Below are 21,207 nucleotides of genomic sequence, written 5' to 3'. Positions count from 1 at the left end.
GAGTGGTGGTAGAGTAGGATTTGATTGCTAGGGTGAGAGGGGAGCCATTGAACAGCAGGCAGAGACGAGAGGGTCACTGACAACATGTGCATTGCCTCACCTCTCCGTGCCTTAGAGACTCTTAGAGGCCTCCCTTTCCTCTTGGCAACTGTTCAGATGACATGTTGTCAGAATAAACATCATCTTGGCCTACTGGTCCCCCAAACCTCCCTCCTGTATCTGGTTTCTTTGCAGACTCCCTCTTTCTTCCCCCACATTACCAGTCTGGCCCCCTTCTCCAAGGTCCATTCCTGCTTTTCCGCTGGATCTTTAACAAAGCGAGACATCTCTAAGACCACTCATACAATAGTGATGATGAGGGCCCAAAATAGGTGTTGGAAGTGGAGATGGAGAGAAGGAAACAGGAGTAAAAAGCAATTTGAAGGCTGAATCAAGAGAACGTGATCTGGGGTGAGCGGTCAGTAGAGACCCAAGGCGGCGAGGGGCGAGAGGAATCACAGAGAAGTCCTCCAAGAGGGGGTGGTGGTGCCGTGGAGGAAACGTAGCCATCGAGAGGACACTGACTGGAGCAGATTATGCGTTTGACTTTGGTTTTGTGCATTTTTGAGGTGCCAACTGCACAACAAGTTGGAATTGTGTAACTGGTTTTGGGGATACAGGACCCAATCTTTGATCAGACAACTGAAATAGAAACATAGAAGTCTGAAATGATGGTGAGCAAGCAAGGGTGGGAACATTCTGCCTAAGAGCCGTTGCTGCATCTCTTGGCTGTTTCTGTCAGGACATAGGCCCGGCTGCACCTGCCTCAGAGCTGTGAGGAGGCAAAAAGAAAGAGAATCTAGTTTGTTCTAGGAATTGTGCCAACTGCTCCACACAAGCCACGCATCCATTCTTACTAGACGTCTAGGCCAGTGCCATCCAATAGAACTTTCTGTGGTGATGAAAATGTTCTCCAATTGTCCTAATACTGTGGCTACTAGCCCCAGGTAGCTATTGAGCACTTGAAATGTGGCTAGTACAACTAGGAAGCAGAATATTAAATTTTATTTAAATTTAATTAATTTAAATATAAATGTAAATGACCACATATGGCCAGTAGCTAACATTTTGGACAGGGCAGATCTATTCCAGCCCCCCAAATTGATATGTGAGGAAACCAACAAAGTGACTTTCTCAGCAAAATTTTTGTCTCTAAAATATAACTAATCTGCAAAAATTCCATTTTCATATGTCTCTTTTTTCTTTTTTTATTTTGTTGTTGTTGAGGAAGATTGGCCCTGAGCTAACATATGTTGCCAATCTTCCTCTGTTTTTTTTTTGGTACGTGGGATGCTGCCACAGCATGGCTTGCTGAGCAGTGTGTAGGTCCATGCCCAGGATCCAAGCCTGTGACCCCCCGCTGCCCCCCACTCCCCCTCCTGAAGTGGAACAGGTGAACTTAACCACGACACCATCAGGCCAGCCGCTCCTGTAACTCTTTGTATAATTGAGGCCATCTGTGCTTCACAGAAACCCTGATATGGTTAGAATTTAAAGCTTGAATAACAAGACACATTTTTTGAAGAATGGAAGGTTTTGCTGAACTTTTACATTGATTTTCAAAGTTAGGATCAGTGGGATTGTTATTTTTTTCCGTCTTCTTCTCCCCAAAGCCCCGCGGTACATAGTTGTATATTCTGGTTGTGAGTGCCTCCGGTTGTGCTATGTGGGACGCCACCTCAGCACGGCCTGATGAGCGGTGCCATGTCCACGCCAGGGATCCGAACCAGCGAAACCCCGGTCCGCCAAAACAGAGTGCATGAACCTAACCCCTCGGCCACAGAGCCGGCCCCCAATGGGATTATTTTTTAATAACTTGGATGCTTATTAATATTACTACTGATAAAACAGATAACCTTGACGGAGCACTTACTATCCGCTACGTCCCTGTATTAATTATCTCTTGCAATGTAACAAAATACCCCCAAACTTAGCACCTTCAAACAATAAATATTTATTATGTCACATGGTTTCTGCGGGTCAGGAGTCAAGTTGTGACTTGGCCGGGTGGCTCTGTTCTGGGGGCTCTGAGGTCTCAGTGGACAGACATGTCAGCTGGGGTGCAGTCTCTGAAGGCTTGACCGACAGCTTCCAGATCCGCTATTGGCAGCAGCCCTCAGGTCCGCACCGCATGAAGGCTGCTCACAACATGGTAGCTGTCTTCCCTGAGAACAAGTGATCCAGGAAGAGAGTGACAAAGTGGGAAGCCTCAATGCCCTTTTATGACCCCACCTTAGAAGTGACACACCATCACATCCGCTGTATTCTATTGGTCACACAGACCAATCCTAACGCCATAAGGAGGAGATTACACAGGTGTAAGCATCAGGAGGCAGATTATTGGGGGCCATCTTGGAGATAGGCTATCTCGGCACTTCACGCATAACCCCTCACTTTGTCCTCGTAAAACTAGCAAGTCGAGGCTATTATTATACCCTTTTACACATGAGGTGATTAAGGCTCAGAGAAGTTTAGTGACTTCCCAAGGTCTCTCAGGTGACAAGTAGCAGAGCCATCTCTCCCCAGGTCTCCTGGCAAAAGCTGCCAGACCTCCCAGTTTGCACTGACGACCACTACACTGTTCTGCTCCAACGGGCATTTGTCTTGGTCAGTTCCCCGGACTCAAGGCATTTTGCAGCTACTAAATCTTTACCAGAAAACTTAACACTCATTCTTGAGTTGTTACAAAACTATTTTTGAACTAGGAATAGAAAGATACTTCCTTAACACCATCAAATGCAACTCATGAGAATAACGCACATAATACTTAACTGTAAAACATTAGACATAATCTCATTAAAATCAGGAACAAAGATCTCTGCAATTACTCTTCCTTAAAACTGAGAAAATCTGATTAATGCAATAAAATAAAGATAAGAAGTAGTATTATTAGAAAGGAGAGAAAATCATTAGAAAATCCCAGATAATCAACTGAAAACATTTGCCAGTATTAATGAGATTTCAGCAAAGGGCTGGATCTAGGATCCACACCTCAGAGCAGCTTTCCTGTAGGTCAGCAATAACTAGCGACAAGACACAACAAATGCCCCTCGTGCCACCCTGGAACCAGTGGCCAGTGCTCATTCCATGGCCAAGCATTCATGCCTTTTTTCTGACCCACGTGCAGGGCAGGCCAGCCTGAAATTATCCAGGGAAAAGACTGGGAGGTCTGACAGCTGCAAAGGAAGCCCTCAGGCTGGCAGTTTTCTGCATGGTTCTAAGACTGTCTACCTCCCTGAGGAATGACAGGCAAGGCCTCTCCTGCCACTTTGGCTTTTCCTCTCTAGGGGGAAATAAAGGACGGAGACAGCAAGCTGGCAGGGTCTGGACAGTATCTCATCGTAAAAGTGGCTGAACAGAGTGGAAAGTGCCCCTGGTTTTTGAACCCGGAAGATCCAGGTTGGTGTGGCTCTGGTGCTATTCACTTGAAGAAGCCATGCGCCTCTCCACTCCCCGCTTTCTTTACTAAAGGGGATTGCCTACCTCCTAAGGATTGCCGGGAGAAGGAGGTATGATAATGAGCAGGGAAGTGCTTTGCAAACTAAAGTACAGTGGAAACAGAAAGTGAGACCGCTAGTATTGATGAGGGCTCCAAGCCAGCCCCCTGACAAAGCCACAGCTGTGCCAGCTCTCTGACCAGTCCCCAGGGGGCATTTGACCCAGCTGTAACGCTAACCTGAGGTCCCACACGGGCCTCAGGCTTTGGTGAACTGACCGCACTAAGCTGCTTCAAACCCCTGTTGCCTCACGTGGGCGGCAAGGGCAGGCACAGGAACATAATTTTCTTGCAAGTTGACCTGGGCCCAGTTTTCTAATCCAAGGTGGGCTTTGATTTCTCAGATGGGTTTGTTTATTTTGCAACCTCTCCTCTGAGGTCCCAGGGTCAAAGGGGCAGCATGTTTTAGGTATCATCTTCCTCTCTAACAGGGAGATGGCAGCACGTTGCCTGGAACCTCAGGGCAGTGCCTCACATCCCTGTCGGGGTCTGGATCTGGCCAGCAAGAGAGCCACCCACCCGCTATAGGGCCCCAGGATGAAGACAAGCTCTGGAAGGGTCTGGGGTGGTCGGGGTAGGTGAGCACTGTGAGGAAAGGAGAGCAATGGTTGAGGAAGAGCAGCCTCAGGAGTTGGGAGCACGAAGGGGAGCGGGCAGAGGCTGGAGGAGCACAGGAGTGAGATCGAGGCAGGAGTGAGGGAGCGGCTCTGGGAATAGAGCCCCAAAATGCTCTCTTAGCATCTTAGGTGTTTGTGGGTGATTCCCCTGCGCAGAGCCCCTGCCTGTGGGTGTCTACAGGAGGTACCATGCTGAAAGCAGCTAGGATTTCCTCCAGGAAACACTCTCCACCTGACTTTGCCCCACTGTGTTGGGAAATACGGAAGTTCTGCAGTGGCTGACTTAATTATTAAGTCCTGACTGCTTAAGAGGAGCCATTCCCCCAGCAGACTGGAAAGTGTATATGTCTACGCGGCATGTACACACCTGGTTGCGTGGGGTGGGGTTTGCTAAGGAAACGGGCTGGCTGCTCCCCGCAGTCCTGAGACAACAGCAGAGGCCTGCACCCACAGCCAGGGCCAGACCAGCAGCTGCAGGGCCAGGCCCCAGGCCTCTTGCCGGCTCCCGACTGGTGGATGTCCGAGTGTGCATGCAGACATTCCTCTCTCAATTATGTCAGGCCTGGGTGCCGGGGGCTGCAGGGTCCTTTTCGTGGTCCCCTGGGGAGCTATGGGGAGAGCCTGCCCTGAGCTCCCAGGCCCTGCCTGCAGCCCCAGCCCATGGATTAAAGTGCCAGGCGCTGCAAACCACGGCTGAAGTCCAGCTGTCCCTGTAAGTCCACCCAGCCCACTGTCTGGAGCGTGTCGTCTGAGCATGACTCTCAGCTGGCTGCTGAGAGCCAAGAAACCCCCTCAGTGTGAAGACTCCTAGGCACAAACTGCACGCGTCCCCAGCAGAGCCACCGCCCGTCTGCCTGCCCCTAAGTCTGGCTTCTCTCTTTCGCCTCATTTGCCTGGAAGCTGTGTTTTCTCTCCCTCTCCTGCTGACTGCGTCTCTCGTCTCTCTGTCTATAGCTCTCCCTCGCTGTAGTTTGTCTCTTTCTATCTATGCATGCCTCTCTCTTTGTCTTTCTCCATATATCTGTCACTCCCTCTCCCGTCTCTCTCTCTCTTTTTCTCTCTGTCTCACTGTGTGTTTGTCTCTGTCTCTCTTTCTCTACCTCTCAGTCTCTGCCTCTCAGTCTCTCTCTGTTTCTGTCTTTCTGTCTCTGAGTGCCTCTTTCCGTCTCTGCTCCCTCCTCGCTCTCTCTCCCTCTGCCTCTCATGTCTCCTGTCTGTCTCTCTGTCTCTCTCTGTGTTTCCCTTTCAGTCTTTGTCTCTGGTTCTCTGTCTCTTTCTCTCGCAGCCTCCCTCTGATCAGCTCTTGCTGTCTCTGTCTCTCTCTCATCCTTGAGTAAAGACGCCCTGACAAAATGTCCAGCAGGACCAAAGCCCTCCCACGGGGGTTCCACGGAACAGAGCAAGGTGGACTACCGGGCTAGGTCCGTGAGTCAGTCTGGCACAAGAGTTTTGCAGAAACTTCCCCTCTGGCCACATGAAGCCAGCCCCAGGGAGAGAAAGCGTGGAGCAGGGGTGTTCTGGGTGTGCAAAGCAGGGCTCCATCTGCACTCACTTAATAAGCAACAGCCATACGCATCTCCTGTCACCCTGGGGAACAGCATAAAGGCGATTACGTGCTGTGTCAGCTGATCTCATGAAGCCCTGTGTCTCCCTCCGAGGAGTCAGCATTCTTCTTCCTTGTGTTCTTTAGTCCTTCCAAGTGGCAGGAAAGACCTTTAGAAACCAGTGTCTAAAGAAAATGCCAGCAGGAAAACCACAGGTTTCTGCTTTCTGTAAGGGAGTGGGAGAGAGTAGAGCTGGGGCTGAAGGATGGATAAAGAATTAATGAGGATGTAATAGGTAAAACAATGCAGGGCCCCAGAACCTGAAAGCTTGTGAAAGGACAGCTGGATCCAGCGCTTCTGACAGTGCACACCTGTGGCCAAATTACGTGCCACCCCCCAAATAAAAATAGCCACCCAGCAACCAATATATGAATCATAATATATTGTAATCATATCAATATACCAATCATAACCAATATATTGTAATCATAATCATAGTAATAATAACGGCTATTTCTCTTGGGTCAGGGGTGCTATCAGCCACTCTTCATATATTATCTTAGTCTATTCTACTAAAAATCCAAGGTAAGTAGTCAACTCTCCATTTTACAGATAGAGAAACTGAGGCTCAGAGAGGTTCAGTAACTTGCCCCAAAGTTATATAGCTGGTGAGGAGAAGAACTAAGATGAGAACCAGGACTGTCAGACTCCAAGCCACGTGCTTGCCCCATTGTCACATGGAACAAAAATTTTTAGTCAAGTAGAGATGGTTCTTTTCATATCTGAGTGTTCTTTCTGTGGGTGGATCAGAACACGGAAACATTCGGACACAATTATGCATCAGGTCACGCTGACCTCCCCTCTCTGCCTTCAGGCAGCACGTGACTTCTGAGTACGTCCAGGAGCAGTGCTGTTCCCGTTAGTCCAGGTAGCAAAGGCCCACAGTGATGTCTCCAGCGCATCAGGAAATATTCCACTTGCTGCGCCTTCATCTTACCAGGGGTCAAAAAACCAAAAAGGCACGAAAAGCTTAAGAAAAATATATGCGAGAAAAATTTACTACTGACACAATTTATTTCTTCTTTTCTTTGAATTGGGATAAAACTGACATTATTCTCATTACTGTGGCAGAACAGTTTTTCCAGTAGATTTGACCTCGAAGTCTGAGAAGGGAGCCTTCCCCTGGAGACTTCCGCCCAAATGCGGCTCCTCCTCTGGTCAGTGGTGTTGGGAGGCATGTATGTGCCTTCCCAGGTCAGAGAGAACTTCAGAAACAAGAAGGGGGAAAAAAGGATGTGTGGTCCATCTATCTGGAGACTCCCCAGCACTTTCTTCAGTGGAGAGAACTCACAACCACTGCAGAAAGGGCGGCTTGAAAGGAAGCCAGGCGGTGTAACATGCAGCACACACTCGGGGACATTTAAACCTGCCAAGGCTCTTGGAATTAACCTCTCCCTGCAGTGACCTATGGGGACAAGACGTGTGTATTTGGTGCCAGGATGAGGCTGTGGCTTCCTACAAAAAAGTTTGTGAGGTTTAAAAGAATTTGTCACTCTGATCCTACAACAGTGGCCCAGAGAGCACACGCCCAAAGTGGATTGTGGCCCAATTTGGCAGTCTTGATATAAGACCTAAACCAGATTCCATTCCACTCCGCAGATATTTCCTGAGCTCCTCCTGTGTGCGGGGCGGAGCTGGACACTGAGGACGCAGATATGAACCAGCCGTGCCCTCTGACCCAAGGGGCTCATTCACTCTAGGAAGAGAGATCAAAGAGGACTCACAGAGGGAGGGTCATTCAACAGTCAACAAATGTTTTTGGAGGGCCTGCTAGGTCCCAGGCATTCAGAACTAGGGATCCTAAAAAGGCTTTTTGGAGGAAGTCTGATGGCATATTTGACTCTTTTTTTGATGATATAAACCACATTCAAATTAATTTCATGGACAAGTCCCTAATGTTTAGGAACTTTAAAAAAACGATGTTAATGCCTTTAATTTTAAATTTTGTCTTTCCTGCCTGACTGTAAGCTTCAGGGGGGCTGGGCTACAGATGTGCGTTGTGCACAGTGTGTCTCCAATGCTGAGATGGTATCTGGTTTGGTGGGTAGTCAAGAAAACCATGAACCTGGGGAGGCTCCTAGGCTGTGAGGGTGGGGGTGGCCATGAGATGGAGAAGGGAAGAGGAACGAAAGGCCGGCTCACAAATTATCCTACAAGACAGGGCGAGATAAGTTTTCTAAAAGAAGTAGCAAAGTCTCTTTCTCTTTTTCTCTCTCTGTCTCTCTCTGTATCTCTCTCTCTCTCTCTCTCTCTCTCACACACACACGCACACACACACACACACACACACACACAGAGTCAATTAAGGGCACAGGATAAATTAGGGGCTTCAAACTCCCATGGCTCACTGAACTTGCCATGGTTTTCAAGCTTTGAACCCTCAAATGGCAGATACCTTGGCTGGCTCTCTCAATACCCACTGCAACTTCCTTTTTCTTGCCATCTCTACCAGAGTCTGGAAAACTAAAATACTCAACTTCCCAGCATCCTCAGCAGCTAGGGATGGCCACATGAGTTATCCATCCCTAGCTGAGTGAGATAGGGCCAATGACATGTTGGCGGAGGTCCCTGGGGAGGACTTCCCTTTGAGAGTATAGAAGCAAATATCACAACAAGGAAGTATTTGCCTTTTTGTCCTTCATGCTGCCCCTCCTTCCTGCCTGGAACAGGGACTGGAGGTGTAGCAGCCATCCTGCAACCATGAGGACGAAAACCACACACTGAGCAAGTCAGGCAGGGAGGCAGTGGGAACCTGGGTCCTCAGAGGTCCTTGCAGAGCTGCCACGCCAGCCCTGGACTGCTCACCTCTGGGCTTCTTGTTATAGCAGGGAAAAGATCTCCTCATTGTTCAAGCCACTCTAGCTGGTTTCTTTTACTTGTACCTGAGCCCATGCCTAATACGTATGAAAACTAGCACCATTGAGCACTTGCCATGTGCCAGAGGCTTTACATTCACCAGCTATCACACTGAGAGGCACAAATAACTAACATTTATGGAGCATTTACTTTGTGCCAGAAACTATCCCAAGTTGTTTACACGTATCCATTCTTTACTCCGCACTTATTATCATTCCCATCTTACAGATGAAGAAACAAGTTTGGAGAGGCTGTGTAGCTTGCACACGTCTGGTGAAGGGCAGACCTGCTAGCTGAGCTCTTCGCCACCCCCCATGACATCTCCACATCTCTTTAATGAAGTCATTCTCAAAGGGCAGCCCCCAGACCTGCAGCATCAGCATCCTGGGAACTCGTTAGAAGGCGAATTCTCAATCCCCACCCTAGACCCACTGAGTCAGAAATTCTGGGGTTGTGGCCAGCACTCTGTTTTAACAAGGCCTAAAGGGGATTCTGATATGTGCTAAGGCTTGAGAGCCACACTTGAGAATATGTGGAGAGCCTCCGTTGTTCTCTTCTGGATCCTCCTTGTTGCAGCCTCTGTCAGGCTCCTCCTTGGGTTCTTAATCTTGGAGTCTTTTCTTGATTTTGAGTCCCAGTTGATCTCTTCAGCCACCTTTATGTGTGAAGAAAATGATTTCTTTGCTGTTATAGCTCCAGGCTCACCTTGGGCCTCACGTCCATAGCCACCTAAACCCAGTGGTATCCCAAGACCCCATCCATGAAATGTCAGTCTGTCTAACTCTGAGGTGGCCCAGCCCCACCCCATGCCGGATCAGCTCATTTGCTATTCTAGGCTCTCCATTCTCTTTTCCACACACGCCAAAGCACCTTCCAGATGCCAAGTGGGAAGCCCCACCTGGAGCTCCCACTTTCCTCCCAGCTCTACCTTTGGCCCAGGTGGCCTCTAAGGGTCTCTGAGTTAGGGCCTGGATTCATGAAAATACTTCTAATTTCCAGGTTTTGTGACTTTTTTTTCATAGATTCAGAGCTAGAAGGGGTCTTTGGGACCATCCAGTTCAATCCCCTGAGTTTTACTGGGAAACCGAGGCAAAGGGAGTAGAAGTGATAGGTGCACGTTCTTCAGAGAGCTGATAGAAGAATGGGGTTGAAATTTACTCTGCAGTGCAGGACGCTGCCTCTCTGACACCCGACAGCAACTTCATGGCACCAGCTTAAAACACACACCTGCTGACTGTTTGGGGGACAAATAAGCCCCAGATGCTTCAGCTCCTGTTGGACAGTGTTCAAGATCAAACCCTGGACTAAGCCACATTTACTGATGCTTCTTACGAGGGTGGAGAGAAATCTCAGACCAGTGGAGCAGAAAAGAAAGAAGACAAGGCTACTGGCCTGGTTGGGAAGTGACCAAAAGACTTTTTGCAGCAGCAGTGATTTCTTTCAGATGTAAACTAGCCCTGGTTTGAGCTTTCCATGGGGGAATGTCAAGGGAATATCTATGATGTTCATGGAGTTAGGAAGAGAAAACTGGGGACCATAAGTAAAGAGACCTTTAAGGGAGAGCAAGAATGATTGTGTTTGTTTCCTCCAAGGCCACAGGGAAGATAAATGCAGGCCCTCCAGAATGGCTACTGCTGTGTTCCCTTAGCACAAGGTCTCATTTGTCAATGTAACAAAAGCAGAGGGACACCACGCCTCCAAGGTGAGTCCCAGCAGGGAGCCTGCGTCTGCTCTGAGGATGACTCAACAGAGGCCAAGTTAATTTACTTAAATTGTGCCATCCCCAGATGCTCAGCATAATTTTAAAGTGATGTGAACATCAGAACCCTCGTTTCTGGGTAGGTTATCTAGTGACGTCTCCTGGCATTCAACGGCAGCCAATTTCTCCCTGAGGAATTTCCGCTAATCTCTTCTCCAGGAATAGACCTTGGCTCCCAGGGCAGTGTCAGTGAGTTCAGGGCATAGCCTGACTCCAGCCCCAGCACTGCCAAAGCAAAACGCCCAGCTGTGGGCAAGTGGACGGAGACATGCAGAGTCTTCTCTAAGGCCCCCAGAACCAGAATGGCTGCAGTGGTCTGTGAGCTTTGGAGTCCTCCCTGCTTCAGGGACCTGGGGACAACAGGTTTGAGGGAGAAGGAGCTGGCAGTAAGGGAGAGCAGAAGCTTATGTACATATGATAAGCCTTAGCCACTCTCTGACCTTCTTCTTCCTCTTTTCCCCTTTCTGTGGCAGCTTTCCCACCTCATCTGCACTTCATCTTTATGCCAAACAGATTAACCTATTTGGGGTGAAACAGTATTTGTTTCCTGGCTCTCATTCTCCCTGGGAATGATCTTCAACCAAATAGAAAATATTATTTGTAAACTACATCATTTAGATTTTCTTCAAAATATTATGGAAGGGGAAAGTGATGGGGTTATAGATGAAACAGAATAGTCTCTGAGTTGGTAATTGTTGAAGCTGGGTGATGGCATTATTCACAATAGCCAAAAGGTAGAAGCAACCCAAGTGTCCACCAACAGAAGAGTGGACAAACAAAATGTGGTCTATACATACAGTGGAATATCATTTGGCCTTAAAAAGGAAGGAAATTCTGACACATGCTACGAGATGGATGAACCTTAGGGATGTCATGTTGAGTGAAATAAGCCAGTCACAATAGGGCAAATACTGTATGATTCCACTTATGAGAGGCACCTACAGTGGTCGAATTCTCAAAGACAGAAAGTAGAATGATGGTTTCCAGGGCCTGGGAGGTGGGGGGAATGGGGAGTTGTTGTTCAACGGGGATGCAGTTTCAGTTTTCCAACATAAAAAGAGTTCTTGAGACTGGTTGTAGGACAATGTGAATATACTTAACACGACTAAACTGGACTCTTAAAATGGTTAAGATGGTAAATTTTATGTTCTGTGTATTTTACCACAATTAAAAATTTAAAAGAAAAAAACTTTTAAAAGCTGAGTGATGGTCACAGGAGTGTTCATTATACTATCCCATCTACTTCTAAATGCACTTGCAATTTTGTATAAAAAAAGCTAAACATGTTCCATGTACAAAAGCAACAAAAACTGTTTTAAAAAAACTAGTAATAAACTTAAAAAGAAATATGCAAAGTCTACATTAAAAATACCATGAAACTTTACTAAAATATATAAAAGGAGGCTTGAATAAATGGTTATTTTGTTCCTGGAGGGAAGATGTAATCTTGGAATGACGTCCATCCTCTCCGTATTTATCTATAAATTTAGTTCAGTCCTTTCCAAAAAAATCAACAAGGAGCTGTTCTCAGGAACAACAGGCTGATTGTAATATTCATCAGGAAGACGAAATGCATAGGAAGAGCCAAGGTAAATTTGGAAAAGAGAAACAAAGAGAGAAGACATCCCTCATCAGGAGGCAGACTTAACTTTAACGCTAATTAAAACTCTGCAGTAGCAGCGATGGCACAGGAATACACAAAGACATCCGAAAAGCTGAACAGTGAAGAAACGAATTCTGGGATGGCAGCTGCTTAATGTGTCTACTCTCCCTCCACACGTGACTCTGGCTCCCACCCACCCACCTCTTCTGAGCCATGCCGCTGCGGAGGCCGCCAGGCAGGAGAGGGCCTGGAGGAAACAGACTGGATATTGAAACCAGCTTTGTCTCCCTAAGGGAGCCCTGGATGAGAGGCAGCAGGAAGCACAACTCTGGCCACGTGCACATGCTCAAGTGTCCCAGGACCCCAAAAAGCTGGGGAGGAACGGAACAGGTGAGCTGAGGGTGCTACACCTTTGGGACCATGACACCCAGTAGCAAAGAGTTCTTCCTGCTGCCTCATCAGGGGACTGCCACCTGTCTGTCTGCTCCGACACAGGCCTCCTCCACAGCCATCAGTTTTCCAGCCATGGAGCCACAGGGATCAAAGAAAGGAAACAACATATCCAAGAGGCAACCTAGCCCAGGAGAGGTACATATGAACATCCAGAACAGGCTTCTAAAGAGCCACCAGAGGAGACGGAGGACAACTTCAACCACAAAAAGAACCCAAGGAAAACGTCCTGAAACTGAAAAACATACTTTTTCCTTTTTTTTGCTGAGAAAGATTAGCCCTGAGCTAACATCTGTGCCAATCTTCCTCCACTTTATGTGTGGTTCACCACCACAGCATGGCTGAAGAGTGGTGTAGGTCCATGCCTGGGATCTGAACCCGGGAACCCGGGCTGAGCGTGCTGAACCTAACCTCTATGTCACAGGACCAGCCCCCTAAAAAACTGATTTTTTTAACCAAAAAATGAAGTGGATGATTTAAGGGAATAGATAAAGATGAGACTCAAATTAGTGGCTTGTAAGATAAAGTGTGAGAAATATCACAAACCACAAAGAAAATGAAATCATGAGAGAAAATGTGAGATTTTGAGGATGAGATCTAGCAAACTTAACGTGGGGCTGATTGAGTCCCAGAAGACGAAAAGGAAATAAGGGAGTGGGTAATATCTACAGACTCTGGGGCTCAACAACAACAGCTCAACAGTCCTATACCCAGCCTAGTCATCATTCACCCACAGGAGTTAAGAAATACACATATAGGGCCTGGCCCCGGGGCCGAGTGGTTAAGTTCGCGCACTCCCCTGCCGGCGGCCCAGTGTTTCGTTGGTTCGAATCCTGGGCGCGGACATGGCACTGCTCATCAAACCACACTGAGGCAGCGTCCCGCATGCCACAACTAGAAGGACCCACAACCAAGAATATACAACTATGTACCGGGGGGCTTTGGGGAGAAAAAGGAAAAAATTAAAATCTTAAAAAAAAAATACACATATAGACATATATATATATATATGTAAGTGTATGTATATATATAAATATTTACAAATTTGCAAGGATTCAAAAATCATAGCACTCTCTGAATAAAATAGTTTTAAAAAGACTCCAACCAAAATCAAATGAATCTTAACAAAGAAGAGAGGAAACAGGGAGGAGCAATAAATCATGTTTAACTATACATACATATACACACATGTATATATTTTACTTACCTATATATACACACGTGTGTATACATATATGTGTGCATAGATATAGACACACATACATAGTTCAACATAAATAGATAATGATAGACTGTCTGGAAATGTGTAATGCTGAGTAAGGATTCTTAAAATAGAGGTGAAATAACTGCAAAGGAAATTCTAGTAAGATCTAGAAAGAAAAGTGCTAGGCAATTTCAGCCAAAGCTAGAGCTGGGAGCAGGGCATGCAGAGCGAAAGCATCCCACAGTCTCTTGGGGTAAGGAAAGGAAAACGAGGGAAGCGAGAGTGTTCCAACCAGCTCGTTGGCGGAGGGAAGAAGCACTTAAAGGGGAGAAATAAGGGGATGGGGTATCTAAGTGGGAGAAATAATATCTCATGTTCCCACGATAGTCAAGGAATAGAGTTTATTACGAGCGCCAGAAAAGGGAACGGAGATGATCATTAATGGGATGGGAAGAGTATGGGGGAGCTCCCACATTAACCAGGGTAAAAAGGAACAGCAATTTGAGCAAGCTAGCAAAATTGAGGGGAAAAAGAGAAAATAATTCACAGCAAACACAAGGTAAAATGGAAGGAATCATATCAAGTATCGTAGTTGTTACACTAAGCGTGGATGAAGTGAATTCTGTCTTTAAAAGACAGAATCTATAGATTAGGCCAGAAAACCCCCCAAAATCTATCTTAATACTGTTTATAAGAAATGTACATTGAAGAAAATGATAAAGAAAAATCAAAAGCTCAGGAACAGATCCACGTAGATAGGAAATTTTACTCTCTGGTAAAAGTGGCATTTCACATCATCGGGAATGGATGGATATGTCATGAGGAGTGTTGGGACAATTAGATATGTATTTGGAAAAATTCAAAATTGGATCAAAAAGAAAATATCTGTAGCAAATTAGGTACCCTGAAGAAAATCAAAAGACAAGCAACAGATTCAGGGTAAATATTTACAACATATATGTTATTCATAATAGACAAAGAATTAATATCCAGAAATTGTAAAGATATCTTACAAATCAATAAGAAAAAGACAAACTACCCAATGCAGCAAAGGTTATGTATGTTTCACAGAAGAGGAAAGTCAAATGGTCAGTAAACCCATAAAATGATGCTCAATCTTACTTAGGGAAAATGGGGAAATGCACCTTAACATAACACAGCGCCATTTTTCTCTCATCAGACTGGCCAAACTGTTAAAGATTCGTAACATCAAGTGATGGCAAGGGTTTGGGGGACTATAAGTACAGTCTCTTTGGAAATCCATTTGACAATATCTAATACAATTTTTTAGGCTTGAATCTAATGCAATTTTAAAAGTGTATTTCTTTTGACTCAGAAATTCTACTTTTTCATCTTTATTCTAGAGGAAGGCACATGTGTGCAAGGAGGCATGTACAGAACGAAACACTGGAAATAATGGAGATGTCCATGCCTAAGGGAATGGTTAAAAAGCTACGGCCCACCCAAATTGTGGGATCTTGCAGCCGTTAGAAAGACTGAGTTACCAATTATCTAACGCGTAGAAAGATGAAAAGATATTTTTGACATATTGTCAAGTGAAAGAAGCAAGCTGCAGAATAATTTATATAGTATATCACTTTTGTCAAAAAAAAAATCCCACAAAATTCTATTTTACCTTTATTGATTAGGTACGTAAATGGGGAGGGGACTGGGATTGGGTGTAAGCAAAGGGAAATTTTAGTCTTATCTATATTGTTTGAGTGTTTTACAGTAAGAGTGTAATCATGAACTGTATATGTGTAAATAAAAGATACATTTAACCTATAACAAGAAGGAAGACTTTCACGTTCTTAAGAGCAGATGCTGCCATTAATCCATCCGTAAGTGCCCACGGTAGGCGAGTTGCTGCTGGGGAGAAAAAATGAGTCATACACGGCTGAGTGCTGGAGGCGCTCTCTGTCTGGTTGAGGAGATAGATTTGTGAGCCAGCGAGTGAAATATGTCAGCAAAATATGATCCAAGCCATAGGAGGCCCACAAACAAATGCTGAGGGAGCTCTGAGAGGAGATTAGCTCCTGGGGAGAGAAGAGGGGAGCAGAAAGAAGCAAAAAAGGCTTCATGGGGAAAGCAGTGTGTGTGTATGTGTGTGTCCAAGTGCCCAAACACACATATGTTGACAGAGGTTGGGAAGAGTGGCCGCTGGAGGGACCCGAAGGGAAAACCCCCAGTGGGGAACCTCTGTGTCAAGGTACAGATGAGGAGAGAATTGGGCGGGAGAGGAGGGGGGGCAATGAGCACGTGAGTCTGACTAGCCTGAGGCAGGGAAGGTGAGCAGGGGCGAGTAGTGAGTGATATAGCCAGAAAGAGAAACCAAGGCCCAAGTGTCCATTTATTTAGCTAACACTTCCCGAGTGCCAATGAATTTCACTGTCTAAGGACAGGAGGGAGAGAGATTGTCTGGGGCAAACAATAAATACATGATTATGCATTTAGAAATAACTGCAATATCACACGCACGCTTGATCACAGAATAGACATGGCCAGGCTGAGAGATTTGGATTCAATTTATAAAGTGACGGGGAGCCACAGAAGGTTTTTGAGGAGGGGAGTGACATGATGGGTTCTAGGAATCTCACCGTGACATTGTGTGGGAGTGGGTTATGACAGCTGGTTACAACGGTCTGGACCAGAGGTAATCGGAGCCTTTGCAAAGGAACGACAGGGAGAGAGAAGAGGAGAGAACAAATCTGAGCAACATTATGAAGGAAGAATTGTCAGGCTTTAGTGAGTTTGGTTTTGAATATATTGCCTCTGAAGTATTTGGGGACACTCAAGCGGAAGTGTGTTTGATGAAAGAGGAAGTTAGATAAAAGGAACTCGGGAGGGCCAGCTGGCTGGAGAGGGCAGATTGCAGAGCTGTCCATTCGAGGCGGAAGACAAAGCATTGGAGAGCTGAGTCAAAGAGAGCACTTGGTGTGGGATGAGAAAAGAGAGGGTCATTCTGGAATCTCTTGGAATCTCAGCAGAGCAGAAAAAGCTCTAGGGAAAGATGCCAGGATTTCAATTACCCAGGAAGGTCGTAGAGGAACCAGCAAAGGAATTCAGTTCCGGCATCTCCACCTCAACTTGGGCTCCGACTCTCGAAGGACGGGAAGCCCGTCCTAATGTGTGTGTGCAGCTGGCACTGGCCATGCTGAGCTGCAACTGGGAGCTGACCGGGTGGGGCAGAGACAAGAAGAGAAGGCTTCTCCTACAGCATGGAGGAAGGATGGCTGTAAATTGGACGTTCAGGATGTAAGGGCTGCTGAAATAACGGGAGGAATAGCCGCAGCCTCTGATTAGGAGTCACATCTGCGGTGATGGTGCTCTGCCCCTCGACTTCATGCTCTTCTTCACCTGCTCCCCACTTGCAGCTTGCTTGGGAGCACAGACCCTCCCCAGGCCACAGAAGAGGAGAAAAGGAGCAGACACGTCTTGCCTGTACATGGGTGCAGGACCGTTCCTCAAGTGGTGCATGGCAGGTGTATTTTACAACCCCAGCTTAAAGGCTCCTCCAGTATATATGTTTGTTTTTATGCCACTCAGATTTCATTGTTCTAGAATAAAGTACAAGCTGAGTTTGGCATTCAAGGCCTCCACAATCTAGTTCCATATTACTTAACTGTAGCCGGTATCTTCAATTTGTGCCACCCTTCTCCACCCCACATCTCATCCCAGAGACTGACCAATAGTAGCCTCTGGCTTCCATTGGGGTTGGCTGTTGGGGCACTCCAGAAGGATACCTGAGGGAGGGAGGAGTATGAGGTCAGGGTATTATCCCTCTGCGTCTAAGTGTGATTCTGGTTTTGAGTCTGAAAATTGCAATTTTATTGGTCCACAATTGTGAATATAATGTTAGATACAAAAGTGAATATGTATAGAAGTCACAAGAAATTGCAAATTTTAGAAAGCTTACAAATATCACAGATATCACAAAATGCATAAAACTACTCTTCTTAGTTAATTGCCTGGAAATCTCTATACTAATTTTTTCCCATATTTTTTAGCTGTATACTGTATGCCTCTTCATATGACAACTTTGTAATATAATTTTCTAGAGGAGTAATGGAAAGAGAATCTAGTCTTCCCTCTAATAAGTTTGCTGGAAATTTTGTTTTATCCTTGGCCTTGTTGAACTCGTTGTTTGTAACACAGAGTAAAATTTTTGAGATTGTTGTCCAATTTGGGAAGACCACCATCAACTTCTTCCTTATATATAACAAGATGTAGGACATTTCAAATTTTCTTGTGCAGGAGCTAGTCTCAATTACCCTTTGAATTGCTGACACTTACAAACCAGCCTGTCTTTCATGTCCCCATTATGGCGTGTTATGAGTTTTGTGTTATCTTTTATAGATAACACCAGATCTCCTCTTGGGGCCGGTGCAGCCATCCCTCAGCTGCTGGCAATAGCAGATCTGCTGAGACCACATGCTGGTCTGCTTCTCCCAATCCTGCCATCCTCCTTTCCTTGCAACTTTATCTCCTGAGAGCGCTCCACAGTAAGCCTTCTGCATGCAACTTTCTGTTTCACAGGCAGTTTCCTAGGGAACCCGATCCAAGACATCTTCATAGATGTCAGGCTTTTATATCAAAGCAGTAAGAAATGTAAATCTTTTCCCAATGAGCTCATATGCTTTACTCCTCTTCATCAATAAGATTATCAAATAAATTAAGGTCCTTTACTTCTTTTGGCATTTTCTTTCTTCCTGTTAAGAAATTACTAATTTTGGTACGATCTGAAATTTTTTTATGCTTATAGGCTACAAACATAGGAATCTAAAAACTGTAAAATTCCATTTAAAAAGCAAATAGTAAGGTATGTTTATAGTTGCATGTGCTGCATTATTTTTCCCCTGAGAACTGAATTCTCCGCTTAAAATGTTACAAGTCCGACAATGGGCCACAGACCAGCTTCTGGTTCCACACATTACTAACTTCTGTTCTCTTGACTACCCACGTACTTCCATGCTGGGCACCAAAGGACACATTCGTATTACAATATGACCTTTCTCTACCTTCAAGTCACGACATCAGATGAGTTAGAGGTAAGAGTATTCCTGGAAGCCATTCCTACAACAGGACAGCTAGCAATGAAGTAAATATATACAGAGGTGACCGTGAGCAACTTAACTATATCCCACCAAACCAAACTCATCTTCCCCTTCACCGGATCCTAAAAATGCCCATGAAGATTCCAAAGCCACCGAAAGTATGATGTGTGTGGTAAAGGGAAACTGAGGTAGAAAATATCCTACCTTTACAAAATTTACTCCAAGAATTTACAAAAACATGTGACATGAATACATTGCTAAGGCTCCTCCCCAGGCCTGGGGAGGGACCTGTGCAAGTGCAGGGCCCTGCAGCTCAAACTTAACCAGCTTCACTGTGAAGGCACCTGTGTCTGTGTCTCTCTCTGTAAGGGTGCCTTGAATTTCCTGTGTCCTTGGCTGAAGGCCTCTGTTTCTTCTAAGGCAGCTGCTCTACCTGACTGTTCCGGTCATGTCTCTGTGCCCAGAGGTGCCAGCACCTCGGCTCTGATTGATCCCAGTTGACTGCACTATTCTTTGTGGTTCCCCTATGCCCACCCCTTTGCAAGTAAACCCTCCTCAAATTATTCCATTTTGGGTGTGCCCTCTGTTTCCTGTTGGGACCCTGACTAGTCAACACGCTCTTCTCCCCAATAAGCACCTCTGCTCCCCTCCAGCTGCCCCCTGACTCCCTCCCTTCCTCACCCCATCCCCTGGTCATTCATTCTCCCAGGCCTTGGCTATAGCCACCTCCCTGCCTGATTGTCCTAAGCAAATTCTACCTATTCTTCCAGCTCAGCTCCACCCCACCCTCCTCCCCAGTCAGAGTGGTGCTCAGGAAGCGCGTGGGCAAATGGATGCTTGAGTATTATCTGAGCAGTGTCTGTTTGGTAGAAGCTCCAGGGAAAAGGGAGGGGCTCCTGAAGGTATCGATTTCATAATTAACTCTCGGAGAAGGAGGCTCTTTACAACATCTCTCCTGGAGACCAGACTGACTGTTTACTCCACCGCTTAAGGAGATCCTGTCAAAGTGAGTGAGGTTGCCTCCATTCCCCGGGTGAGCAGGGCGGGATTCCCTGTGTCCGTGAGTGTGTGAGTGATTAAAACGGAGGCTGGCCAAGTTCCATGCACAAATCATTTCCAGCCACAGTGCCGGAGGGACTCTGCAGCAATGCAGGGCAGGAACACAAATGGATCCTCGCTGAGCCTGTCTTAGAGGAGACAGTCATGTCTGACCTAGAGACAGGAGCTTCTGGGAGAACAGAGGGGAGAATGGCACTAATCCAGGGGGAGCAGGGTCCAGGTTTCCTCCTCTCAGTCTCCATGAAATACCTCATTGCAGAAAGTGGTGGGAAATAGCCACTGCCCGGGTTAATGGGAGCAAGTCATGGCCCCCTCCTAGAAAAAGGAGACTGTGAAAGTGGTAGGCTCCAAGCCTTTTGCTCCAGAGAGCAAAACAGCCTGGGAGGCTTGCTGGCTGCCCAGGTAGGAGGTGGCTGTGGGGCCATGCATATTCCATTGGTGAAGAAGATGGGATTTTGGCCAGAGAGGAGGTTCTTGTCTCAGAGTGCAGGAAATCTGCTTAGCATTTGGGGAGGTTCATGTAAAATAAGATGGAGCATGGGAGCCAACTCTCTGCTTTGACTTTCTGAGACTTGAGCCGAAAAAATGTAGGGGCTTTCAAACCAGAAAAGTACCGGATGTCTGGGGAATTGCTTTCACTGGTTGATCTGAAATTTGGACGCATTTTTATCTCCTTCATAAAACTGGAAAATTATGCCTGTCTAAATGTAAGGAAGTGATGGATTACCTCTTTATTCTCCACATGTGCATATGCGGGGTGGGGGCATGGAGCGGGGGTAGTTAATAGTCAGTAGAACATAACATTAAACGTTAGTGGAAAGAGCACTAATCGTAGGCAGTGGATCTGTGACCTAGACCAAGTGCCACCACTAAAATTGTTGTGACCTTAGGCAAGTCAATTTTCTATTCTGAGCCTCAGTATTCTCATCTATAAAATGAATCAATTAGATGAGACGATCCTTACTGTCTCCTCTAGTTGTAAAAATTCTGTGATTCTCGTAAAACCAGTCACAGGCCGTTGAGAGCATGAACTGTAGTCTTCCAAAGAGATGAGTCTGTTCTCCTTGGAGCAGCGCAGTAACGGAGCCAGGGTCACGGGACCTGGGCTCTGGTCTTGACCCCACCTCTTCCCATCTGTATGAGCTTAGATAAGTCAACATAACTCTCTGAGCCTCAGTCTCTTCCCCAGGGCTCACAAGGTCAGATCTGGTCTCTCGTTCCCCAGAGAGAAGCTTTGTGACATAAAACCAAAAATGTCTTGGGTCTCACTGTGTCAGTTCCAGCTGAGGAGATGGGCATTTCTGAGCCTTCTCTCCTGGACACCCTGTCACAAATAACTATTAGTCTATCATACGTCCTGACTTAAGATCCACCCTAAAATGTAATCCCCTGGATTTAAATGGAGCACAAATACACAGAAGATGAAAGTGTCTTGGGGTTTCCTACATTTAGGTTCACATTACCTT

Source organism: Equus asinus, chromosome 5 (assembly GCF_041296235.1).
Source record: "Equus asinus isolate D_3611 breed Donkey chromosome 5, EquAss-T2T_v2, whole genome shotgun sequence".
NCBI lineage: Eukaryota > Metazoa > Chordata > Mammalia > Perissodactyla > Equidae > Equus > Equus asinus.
The sequence above is the reverse complement of the archived record's forward strand: the minus strand, read 5'-3'. Positions refer to the sequence as shown.